Source organism: Octodon degus, unplaced genomic scaffold (assembly GCF_000260255.1).
Source record: "Octodon degus isolate 3935 unplaced genomic scaffold, OctDeg1.0 scaffold00011, whole genome shotgun sequence".
NCBI lineage: Eukaryota > Metazoa > Chordata > Mammalia > Rodentia > Octodontidae > Octodon > Octodon degus.
In genome coordinates, this window is record NW_004524587.1 from 6,861,403 (window position 1) to 6,870,695 (window position 9,293).

At 51.9% G+C, this 9,293-nt stretch overlaps 1 pseudogene; it reads left to right on the plus strand.

Annotated features, from left to right (window-relative positions):
- Positions 1-1,384: 1,384 nt before the first annotated feature.
- On the plus strand, positions 1,385-5,216 carry LOC101591041 (annotated as a pseudogene).
- Positions 5,217-9,293: the final 4,077 nt, after the last annotated feature.

Genomic DNA, 9,293 nt, shown 5'->3' on the forward strand with positions numbered 1-9,293 from the left:
GTTCTCATTGGATTGGTGGCCTCATCTGTCACTAGCGGTGGGAACAGTGCTGGGTCCTGAGAATACACGTGACTTCTCCACCTGACCTTATATGGACACAGAGGGTGTGTTGTCCTCCGACAGTGAAGACTTTGTTGTGTGTCATTTCATGGTGTGGCACCGAGGCCCCATTGTATAAGACTAAACTTCATACAGACAGCTTCCTTCAACTTTGAAGATCACAGAAGAGAGTCGTGCCAAGCGCGGCACAGGCACTGGCAGCCTGGCGCTGGCTCTGCCGTCTTGTGCTCCAGATAACTCCTGCTGGAGAGGAACTTTTGTGGTCAAAATGTATCAAAACCCATAGGCGTCAATAGTCCACAGTGTTCCCTCCACTTCTGTGAATGGGCTTGCAAGCTACTCCAGAGGCACAAGCCCTACCTGGCCTGTTTTTGTCTCCAGTTTGTTCCCATATTGGTAGAGTTCCGTTCACTCACAAAGACCTCTGGAGCACTCAGCCCCTCTGCGCCCACCGATGTAGTAAATCTTGGCTCCCCACCCAGTCCTCTGAGGGCTGCTTGGTTGCTTTGCCTTCAGCAGAGTCAAATTTTCTGTGCCACTCTCCCCTTCCCTCACTCAAACTGCATGGTTGGCAGGGCCATGGTGACCCGATGGGTTATTCTAATCTTCTTAACAAGGATTAGCTTTTTTAAAAAAATGGATTTGATACAGGGTCTCACTACGCAGCTTGGACTTGTAGTGATCCTCTGGTTTTCAGCCTCCCCAGAACTGGGATTTATGGCATGTGCCACCATGCTTGGATTTGGTGGACAGCTCAGCGCGCCCTGGGGACCCTGGACCCGGTTCCTGCACTTGCGTAACCAGGCGCTTAGTCCACTGAACTATCTCGCTGGCCCTAAGACTTCACTTTTCGATGAGTACTCACTGAACTACAGTTTGCTGAGCTGCTGCAGCCCACACTCAGTTGTCCCAGGCCAGCACTACAGACTCGGAGACACCAGCCACCAGTCAGGCTCCTTGGAAGCCTGCGGCCATGCTGCCTTTGTCAGGGCTTGGAGGCCACATGGACGCTGGGTACACAGCAGAGTCCTGTGCGTTAGCAGTGAACGAAGGTCGCGTGAGACGGTTCAGCGTGGCCCGGACTCCTGGTGCGCAAGGACCCTGCCCTTGGCATTGCCCAGGCTGCAGGTGGAGTGGGTACAGGGCATCTGTTCCTTTCCCAGGAGCTTCCAAGAAGTGGGCCTGGCCCCCAGTAATCTCCCAAGGTCTTTGGATAAGAAGGAGGTGGCCTTTGGGCCTCCCTGATGGGCATGATTTAAGGGATCCTAGAGCACATAAAAAGGGCCCCAAATGGACAGACATCACCTTCCCTGACAGCAGCACCATGGTGTTCCTTTGGCTTCTGTCCTGCTTTGTCCTCGCGGCTGCAGCCTGTGGTGAGTGCTGGGACCCAGGGCCACCAGGGTAGAGAATGTGGGGAAGAAGCCTGAAGCCCCCATGACCCCCACAGCCAGGCCCCACAGGACAGCTGGGGCTTCTGTACCCCGTGAGAGGTGACTGGCTTGACTTCCCCCTGTGCCCAAGGAGACTTGAAGCTGCAGGGAGGAGAGGGGTCCTTTGGGGACTCTCAGCCCTCACTCCCTGCAGCAGGAGTGGAAGAAATACACTTGCCCAGCTGGGGTAGGTGACTGCCGATGGGCAGTGGGCAGAGTAGGAGGTGACCTGAAGGCATCTTCAGGTTTGGTGACCTGAAGGCATGCAAACAGGATTTTTATTTATTATGCTGGGCACATTTTGAGCATTTGTTATTTAAATTAAGGCAGATGGGCCAGCCACAGCGGCATGCACAGAGAATCAGCTCTGAGAGGCCGATGCAGGAGGATTATAAAGTAGTGTCCAGGCTGAGTCATTAGTGCCTCAGGGAAACCCTGCCTTCTCGGAATTTAACAGATGCAAACAGGGTAGAGCTATACCTTAGTGTAAAGCTCTGTGTTCCATCCCTTGCATCACACACACACACACACACACACACACACGCACACACGCACACACGCACACACGCACACACACTCTTGTAAAAATTGGAATAAGTAGCCTTCTCCTATGCCTTCCTTTACCCTATGCTTTTCTCTAGTCCTAATTCTTTATTGAGATTACGCATGTTCTTTGGAAACCCAGCTCATGCTGTCCGCACTGTCACGCTCTCTCTCTCTTTCCAGTAAGGGTTGGCGTTCTTTCTCCTCTTTGCCACTACAGACCTAGAAGACTGTGGCTTTCTATGTGTGTCATTACCAGTTCGCCTGGAGTCCTGCTGTGGCCTTGGTCCTGTGGGCAGAGGGAGACCCCAGGGTGGTGCCTGTGGCTGGAGCTACATGCCCCAGGGCAAGGCCAAGTGTGTGGCCAATACAAGGGACCTACCAGGTCCAGGGCCCGCCCAGCACAGCTGTCTTCTAGTTCATTCCACACCTTGCCATGGTTTTCCATGGTGTGGAATTGAGTCCCGTTTTATTAATAATTAAGAAACCCAGCCTTTATGTGGTTGTTAGTAGCTGAAATGGTGCGGAGCTGCAGCAGTGGCGAATTCTGGGCACTGTGCTATGTGTGAGTGGGAGCCATGTCATCCTTCAGCAGCCTAGTGTCTGACTGGAGTCCCAGGTGTGAATTCCTCACACAGCTCCTGTCTGTCTAATGCATGCGCACTGGCCTGTGGAGCTAGGGCTGTTCTGCTCCTTCAGAGCAGCTGAGAGCCACATGGGGCCCCAGGTCTAAGCTAGCGAGTCGGCAATATGGACTCAGAGCTCAAACTCACCTTGCTGAGAGCCCAGCTATGTCTTCCTACAGCAGGACAGGTCCAGGTGGGCACAGCCATGTCCCTCTACACCTATGAAGAGGTTGGCTGTGCAGGCTGCAGGTCACAAAGCCTTGAGCCTAGAGGTTGGAGAAGCCAGGGGACCCTACAGGGGTGGAGAGGGCTGTGGAAGGAGGATCCTGAGCTGGGCTGGCTGGGCTGCAATGGAAAGTGGCTCCAAGCCTCAGGCCTTCTTCATCCTCCTCCCAGACTGCGGGGTCCCTGCCATCCCTCCTGAGCTGACTGACCTGGCCAGGGTTGTTGGTGGTGAGGACGCGGTTCCTGGCTCCTGGCCCTGGCAGGTGTCCCTGCAGGTGAGTTGGGGACATGGGAAGCACTGGGCAGTTGGCCAAGTTGCTGGGCTGTGCAGGTTGCAGCTGCACTCTCCCTTCCTTTTTTTACCAGGATGAATATGGCTCCCACTTCTGTGGGGGCTCCCTCATCTGCTGATGGTGGGTGGTCACCGCCGCCCATTGTCAAGTCAGGTGAGTAGGTGGGCTGTGCTCCCAGCTGCAGGGTGGGGTACGGAGGTCAGCGGCCCATGGTGTTCCCAGTCCCACCTGTTTCTGTTTCCAGGACGACTGACAAGGTGGTGCTTGGGGCATACGACCTCAGCTCTCCTGATGAGTACTGGCAAGTCCTGGACATTAAAGAGGTACCAGGCTGGAGGACAGGAGCTGGGCCATGCGGGGGGTGGGGGGGACTGATGGCTGCCGCAGGATCTCACTGGGTTGTGGTTGTCACCCTCAGGTTTTCACAAATCCCAACTTCACTTATGAGACAATAAGCTATGACATCGCCCTGATAAAGCTGGCCACGCCTGCCCAGTTCAACGAGAGGGTGTCCCCCGTGTGCCTGCCCCGTCCCTGTGAACACTTCCATCCTGGGACAGCATGTGTCACCACTGGCTGGGGCAGGATGAGTGTCAATCGTGAGTGTGCCTGGGCCTTTCCAGAGCAGGGGCTGTCACTGGGTTTAGGAGCTGCCTGGGCAGAGGAATCCTCACATGGACTTGAAAGGTTTTGTAGGTTAAAAATGTATGAGGTAGCCTGGCAGGGTGGCACAGGGCTGCAATCCCAGAAGGAGGCTGAGGCAGCAGGACTGCTGGGAGTTCAAGGCCAGAGTGAACCACATAGCAAGACTGTCTCACAGACTGAAAGGAAAAAATTCTATAATATATAGGTATTAATTTTGAATGAGAACATAGAAAGAGGTAACAATCTCCCCCACAAAAATAAACCGAGGGCTGATAGAGGTGTATTTCACAGAGAGTTCCCATGCAGATCCCCAGACAGGAGGCCTCAGCAGCTGCCTGCGCCCCATGTGGGTACCCAGCAGGGGCATCTCTCCAGGCTCTGGCTCTGACCCGCCCCTCCTGTCCCTGTAGCTTCTGTTTTTCCCAGCAAGCTGCAGCAGGCGGTCCTGCCGCTCGTGTCCACCCAGAAGTGCAAGGAAACCTGGGGCGACGAGATCACCAACCAGATGATCTGCGCCGGGGCCAATGGCGTCTCCTCCTGCCACGTACGGTCCTGGGGAACCAGTAGGGACACAGGGACCCCGCACCCAGGCCTGGGCTCTCCCCTGCCCTCCTCTACCGAGAAGGCCCCACTGGTGCTAGCGGGTGCCTGAGGCAGGACCTCTGGCCAGGCTCTTGCTGTGCTGTCCATGGAGCTCGGTCCTCGCTGCAGCCCCGGGAGCACAGGTGCTGCCTATGGGAAGGCGGCAGCCAGGCTCAGGTTGGGGAAGCCACCTGCTCAGGTCCTCAGGAGTAGACTGCGTGGAGCTGGACTGAATGGCACCCAGATGAAGCCGCTTGGTAGAGCCACTGTGGCAACCCTTGTCGCCCCTCTGCCCCTCCCAGCCTCTGCTGCCCCACGCACTCTGGTCCATGGCACCCTTTAGGCCTACAGCCAGGTCCTCTCCCTTCCTCCAGGGTGACTCTGGTGGCCCCCTTGTGTGCGAGAAGAATGGCGTCTGGACCCTGGTCGGCATCGTGTCCTGGGGCAGCCCCTTCTGCTCCACCTCCAGTCCTGCTGTGTACGGACGGGTCACTGCACTCATGTCCTGGGTTTGGGAGATCCTGACACAGTATCCTTGCCCCTGCTCCAGCAATCCCCAATAAAGTTCTCTGTTCAGAAATAATGGCTGCGTGTGTCTCACTGAGTGACCCATGGGACGTGTGACTACAGTTGTCCATGTCACCCACCAAGCATAACATTACAGTTCCCTTACTGTGCTGTAAGGCTCCTCTCAGACCCCCTGAGGTCCTTCTGTGTCCTTCCCCTGCAGAGTCCATACCCCACCTGATGGAGCCAGCTTGAGCCCAGGACCTTGCTGGAAGTCAGGAGGCCTGGCGCGGGCTCTCTAGTCAGCGGCCTTGAAGGGTCCCTGCATTAGGACCAAAGGAGCTTCTGGTCAAGGCTTCTGCCTGCTCTACGGGTGCCAGCCCCTTTCTCTGCTGCAGCCTCCCTCCCTCCTGCCGGCACCCTGGAACCTGCCTTTGAGCACATCCCGTCTGCAGCAGCCTCAGCCCCTGCTCATGTGGCACACAAACTCAGTTTCAAGCCCAGCACCTTTAATGTGGCTGCAGCACACCCACAGCTCCATCTCTGCCTTGTCCTCAGAATTTTTTAATGGGGCAGTTAGCTCTAGAGACCTGAACACTCCCAGGTCCACTGCTGGCCAGGCAAGGGTGGAGCAGGCTGTCCCCTGGGGCAGGTCAGGACTGGCTGTCTGTCTTTGCTGAGGTCAGCTGGTGTTAATGCCAAGGCCTGCACCCATCGGTCCTTTCAGGGACTGCAAGCAGGTGGTACCTAGATTTTAAACTGTGTTTCCCTTTATTACTTGGTGTTGTAATTAGTATTTACAAAGGAAAATATTAATACAGGACACCTAATTTATAAGATTATTGTGTAATATTCAGTGAAGAGTTAAAGGCAAAATAGCTGAGGAAATCTGTCCACACGCTAGAGACCCAGTGAAGCCAGCTGAGAGCCTGGATCCGGAGCAATGTCCTGCAGAGGCTCAGCTGGAGGCCTGGGGCCCACCGCGATGCTCATGCACGACCGTATCAAAGGTCTGCACTGGGGAGGCCCAAGGGTCAGCTGTGGACACTAGAAAGCCTGCGCCAGCAGGATGAAGGATCTGCACTAGAACTGAGAAGTGATGGTGCAGTCAGGCCAGAGCTCCCTGGAGAGAACTGCAGCCATCCTCACGATAGCTGAGACCCAAGATTTTCTGATGAGAATAGCCCTGTACATATCCGGAAAGCCAGTGTGACAAGCTTCTCCAGGAGGAGTAAGAGCACACCACCTTCCCCTCCAGGTCTCCTTTTATCCTGCTGGCAGCAATCCTCAGGTGGCTGTCAGCACCCAACAGCATGCTGACAAAGTGCAGCTGGCTGCTCCGAGTTGGCCCTTAGTGTACACACCTGGGAAGTTCCATAGAGTTGCTGCCCACGATCTATTATTTAAATAACCAGGTGTCCAGTGCGAACAGTGATAGGGAACACACCATTTTAAAGCTATTTTCTTCCTTATTCAATATTTAAGATCTAATTTCATTTCCCCTCATCCTTCAGCAGTGGGCCAATCCACTTTATGTTTAGAATCATTAGGAAGTTGTGGCTTCAGACGTATTGGAGGAATCTGATCCACCATGTTATCACCCTTACTGAAGCTCTCACGTTTCCCTTCTGACCATCAGCAGCTTCTCCAGCAACCTCACATGCCTGGTCTGCGTGGGCCACGTCGTCCTTCATTACTTGCTCCCTCTCCAGGACAAGAGGCCCACGCTTACGTCTGAGTTCATGTCTAAATCTCTGCCTTCTCCTTCTGGTGGTTCCTGATAGGTCAGGACTCAGAGTTTCCCAGGCACCCTGCCCCAAACTCTCTCCTTGGTTTCCCAGACACCCTACCCCCAAACTCCATCCCCGTTGGCCCCACGCAGAGCCAAGCCCAAAACCGCAGAACAAGTCTGCCTGACTCTGACCTGGGCAGGCAACCACAGACATTTTCCTTTGTTAGCATCGAATGTTCCTCACAGACAAGGTACGTGCTAAGAGTAGCTCTCCCTCAGCTGATGCAGCCTGCAACCCTCCCCCCACTCCTTAGAAGCCTGTGCTTTGCGTTGTTCGCTGATGTCGTCTTGGTCCGCAGGACAGCCAGCCTGCTTGCTGCCACCGATAAATCTTCTGCTCATGTCAGAATGTCTGCTCTGGTTGACTGTGCGCGTTTGTACCTAACATTTGGTGCGGAAAACCCAGAAGCGACGCCAAGGCATTTGCCAGTCCCTCCTGACCAGGGCCTTTCCTGGTCTGCCATCAGCCCTTCTGAATGAACCTCGAGCCTTGGACCTCCCTTGATGACCTAAACATCTAAAACTGTGAGTATTCCCTTGTCACTTGTTCATCTCATCTTAAAAGACACATCTGTCCCACGGTCCAACTTATTTGGAGGACAGATGCGGCGGGCCATTTTTTCCCTGGGCACTTGCTTCCTACAGTCAACTCCTTCTTTCAGTTTATCAATGACCAATGTCTCCGAGGCTCCCTTCCCAACTTGAACCCAGAAGAGATCACTTTCTGTGCTTTCATTTTCTACACACCCTGACTATAAATGTCGTTCTGGATGGCTCGCTCACCACGCAACCCCTTGGGCTCATTCATGGGCTGGATGGGCTCTGAACTCCCTCAGCGTTCCTTCCAAGATTTCTCTGACACTGATGTCCTTTTCTGCTCTTTCATTTTCTATTTCATCCTAACTTCCCCCTGAGGGTGACTATCTCTCACCTGAATGGCTCGCTAGCTCCCCTAGGCCCATGGCCCTTGTTTCAAAAGTCATGTTGAAGTGACACTTGGCCACCAGTAAGTATTATGGACATTATCTATGTCCACGACACACTAGAACTTTGTCCAATATCCTATCCTCAAACCATTAGAAGTGCTGGTCATTTGTCATTCCAGTATTTATCTTATGTTTTATTCTTAGTAATTCTTTACTATCGTGAAAACTTTTTCTTAGTTCAATTGTTTTAAAACATTTAATTTTAATTAATTAGTATTTAATTTTCTGAATATTGCTTAATCTTAATTTTTGTTTTAAGATTTATACTGTATATTTGATTTACAACCTAATTAAAAGACATGGTATAAAAAAGTTTCAACTAAATTCAGAAATTTTAAATCTTTAAATATTTATTACCTACCCCTTTCTAGTTTGAGAATTCTAATTAGAGGAATATAAGTCCCTTCATTTTGGCACCAAGTGAACTACTGTATGACTGATCTGTAAATTCTTTCTTCCTAATTTTTATTTTGGACAATTTTTATTGTTACATTCATTTAAGTTTGTAAATAATTTATTTACAATGTGCAATCTATAATTAATCTCATGCTATGTATTCATTTCAGAAATATTTCTCTAAAATTCACTTTGTCTACATCTTATATCTTTCACATTTCAATATTTGTCTACAATTTTTAATATGCTATATCATTGTTAATTCTCAATAAAGTTAATGAGAAGAAAATGTCATGTTGACACCCTGAGCCCCTCCTTCTGCCACTTGGCCTGTTTGGTTCTCAAGCTTGCCTCAGTGTCCCCTGCAGAAAGCCAAGGAAAAGGTTGGGCTTGGGTCACTGATTGCCTGGCTGGCACCGTTCATGGTGACAGGACATAGACAAGCCAGGCATGAAGCAGAGGTGGAGTTTGAAAACCAAGGAATTATGCACTTCCGGAAGAAGTTCTTTGTCTTAACCCCCAGGGAATCACAAATTCTTTTAGAGGGTTTTGAGGCCTGGGGTTTTAGAGGTTTGCTTGTCTCTTTTATTTAATCTCTTCATTGTCCACTCATCTAGGAGACTGGGGTCAGGTCAAGATCCCAACAACCTTTTCTGTAACCAGGGACACAAAATCCTTGGACTGGCAATTTTTAGCCTAAATGAGTCAGTCAGCTCTGAGTGGAGAGCGCTCCAAATGGAGAAGGCCTTTACAGGAAGAAATGTCATAGGGGTTCCTGGGGAAGAGAGCGAAAGAAAAGCCTTCCGGAAGGAAGAAAAGCTGCTTTTGCATCCAGGAATAAAGAATGGGACGAAATGGAGCAGCTGAGGAGCAAAGATACAGTTGCTGTGAGGCCTGCTTAGCCGCTCAAGGGCTCTCTTGCCGATAAAAGCCTTAACAACAACGCTACAAGAGGTAACCAAATGCCCTCCACTGTTCCCTCAGACAGGCACTGTAGATACTGGTTCCTGGGAGAGACCTGGAAAAGTCTTACAAGGGCTCCCGAGAGAGAAAACCTCCTTTCCGCTTAGAGTTTTGCGACTTGGAATGCGGTCCCCTCAGTTGTAGATCCATGGCTGAGCTCACAGCCAACAGCGCCTGCTCCAGGCACAGAGGAGACAGAATGGCTCCCAGAGAGGCTCTGCAGGAAGAGCTGAGTTCCCGGC